This window comes from Hydra vulgaris, chromosome 08 (genome assembly GCF_038396675.1).
Source record: "Hydra vulgaris chromosome 08, alternate assembly HydraT2T_AEP".
Classification (NCBI taxonomy): Eukaryota; Metazoa; Cnidaria; class Hydrozoa; order Anthoathecata; family Hydridae; genus Hydra; species Hydra vulgaris.
Window position 1 is genome coordinate 28,433,809 of NC_088927.1, and position 3,005 is coordinate 28,436,813.

At 26.6% G+C, this 3,005-nt stretch overlaps 1 long non-coding RNA gene across 1 annotated transcript; it reads right to left on the minus strand.

The window, feature by feature from the left end:
- Positions 1 to 1,018: 1,018 nt before the first annotated feature.
- Positions 1,019 to 1,880, minus strand: LOC136084258 (uncharacterized). Its single transcript, XR_010640434.1, has 3 exons — positions 1,786 to 1,880; positions 1,339 to 1,532; positions 1,019 to 1,117 (listed from the first exon to the last, which is right to left on the minus strand). It is a non-coding gene; the product is annotated as an uncharacterized LOC136084258 (long non-coding RNA).
- Positions 1,881 to 3,005: the final 1,125 nt, after the last annotated feature.

Below are 3,005 nucleotides of genomic sequence, written 5' to 3' on the forward strand. Positions count from 1 at the left end.
CACCAAATCATCAAATTGTGTTTTTCCAATAACAGATAACATTACTCATGACTTACCAACAACAACCTCACAAATGTTTGTGCCTTCAAATTTCTCTTTACCCTTGCCGCCAGCCATGTTGAACTTCGATTGTAAACCATTGGTCATCAACCTACAACAAAAAGTTATTATTTTTATAAAAACATTAAACTTTGATACAATATCAGGTTAGGTAGCCTAATGGCACCACGTATACCGCGGAATTATATATATATATATATATATATATATATATATATATATATATATATATATATATATATATATATATATATATATATATATATATATAAACATCCACATGTATAGGTAAGCAAAACGTGATGAAATTGCTTACCTTTCTTTAAGTAACTTTTACATAGAAAAAGAAGAGGGAAAAGGAATAATAATGAAAATAAATTAATCCCTGACCCAACCCAAACTCTTCGATGTGTTATCAACCCCCTTGTGAGTTCTCCCTAAATCAGTGATATTATGTGCTCGAAGCCCTCAACTATCCCTAAATCAAGTCTGTGAACATTTATAGCGCTTTCCAAAGTATGCAATATCAGTTTTATATATATATATATATATATATATATATATATATATATATATATATATATACATGCACATAAATTTGAACTTCCTAAAGTTAAATTAAACCCATATCCTTAAAATAACTTCCTTAGCAACTAACCTTTGCATCACATTTTTTGTATTTTTTTTAATAGTTTCACCTCCAATTTTAGAAAGTTTCTTAACCTAGAGGTTTAAGAAAATAATTCACATTTATTTCATCAGCACATTTATAAAGTACACTTATAATAAGTTCCAAGTAGATTAACAAAATGTTAAAAAATAAAATAAAACTAATTCTTAAAATATAACCAAAAAGAAAAATAATGGTTTAAAGAAACACTTCAGATTTCACCTGGGAATAGCTAGAACTACAATCATAATCACTAGAACGGAGCTTCAGAATTCAGGCATCGAACTTCCGGACTATTTGTGTTGTTATTATTTTCATTAGCAGAGAGAGCTTTTGCTAACATCTCTTTCATTTCTGCTAGAGCACATATAACTTTCTTCTGAAATTCTAATTATAAAGATACAAAAAAAAGATAAAACAACCAAACAGCAGTCAACATTGAAAGACACCATTTCAAAATTTTAAGTAAATTATTGGATTATAACATATCTTATTGTCATATTGTCTCAAATCTAATCTCATATCTAATGTCTCAAAGATATTTACTTGCTTACATTACTAATACAATAAAGTGGAATGCCAAAATAAATATCAAATATTTTACATACTTTCCTCAGTAAGTGGAAATTTTCCACTCAATGATGCATCTTTTCTAGTTGCCTTTCTTTTCTAAGGGAATTTAATAAGGGTGTCTCTGGCAATGAAAGTTCTTTTCTCTTTTGAGGAAAAGCACACGCACCACCTTGGCTTTGCACTATGTTAAAATCATCTTTTTCCTTACAAAAACCTTGCCATTGCTGATCTAAATATTTTTTAGATAATAAAGTAATTCTATCTTTTTAACCTATTATATTAAAAAAAAATCAATATAATAATAACAAAATAACATTTACATTGGCATCATAAAAAATGAACCAACAACAAAAAAACTAACTTTAAAACACATAAAACAAATAAAACATATCGATTTAGCAAGCAATAAAATCACTGAAGTATATAAAAGAATGCTCTAATTCTTTTATTTGTAAAACAGCTTGCACACAGACAATCAATACCTTGAGCCTCAACATGTGGAGTATGCATAAGAGTTGGTACTTTTTTCTTTTTACTTGAGTTACAGGAGTAGACACTTGCTTACTAACCTGTTTGTTATTTTTAGTTTTACTTTGTTTTCTCTTTTTTAATGAAAATGGGAGTGGTTCCTCTAATAAATAAAAATAAAACTGTTAATACTTGAATTAAATAATATTTTTTAACTTTATTATATTTGAATACGTTTTAATAAATCAATAAATATAGCAAACATCTTGTATCAAATTTAAAACTAATTACCGTAATCTGACTCTGATTCTACCTGAGTATCACTGGTAGTTGCAAATTCAAAGTTGTCACACAACTCACGATCTAAAATTACCAATTTAATTTGAAATTATACTTAAAATATATAACATAATAAAGAATATTTCCCAAACACTAAAAATAACATATACATAGAAGGAGCTAATTAAACAAACAAGGAAAAAAAGTAAAGACTTTATGTTAATAAAAAAAATTACATTACCTACGACATTTTATTTTCAATAGCTTAAACCTGTGCCAGTTAGCCTGTGGTTCACGCATTTCATTGAAACAATTTATAACATTTAACGATGATGGCCAGCACAAAAAATTCTCGATTGCCCAAACATGGCGCTGTGCCCTCTCTATTTTTTCTCCAGTTTAAACAGCTCGTATGTACATTTTTTACTGCCATACTTTATTTAGCTATAAAAGTTTATTTTAGAAAACAACACTTTATACTCATATATAATTTGTTAGTGCAAAACAACATTAGAATACAATTCTAAATTATAGTCTATGATATATTATAAAGCTGCCTAGTGAAAACAATATTGAAATTTAAGTGTTAAAATGTTTTACCATTAAATCTTAAAAAAGTATTAACATTTTACAATAAATTAAATAATTATTTTTAAATAAAATTTGATATTAGCTTTACAATTTAGTAATTTTTTTATTATTTTAAAATCATAACAAGCAAAAGACAACGTTGAGTTTTATTTTTTATTTTTTTGCATTTGTATCATTTACCAATACATGAGACGAAGTAATAAAGAAAATTGGGCATAATTTGATGATATAATTTTCTACCAAACAATATCATGGACTAAAGAAGCAAGCACAAATCCATTTTTATAAGACAAGCATACAACTTTCCTTAAAAATCTGCTCTATTTATTATACATTTCTAGACAGATAGTTTTTTTTAACGCGA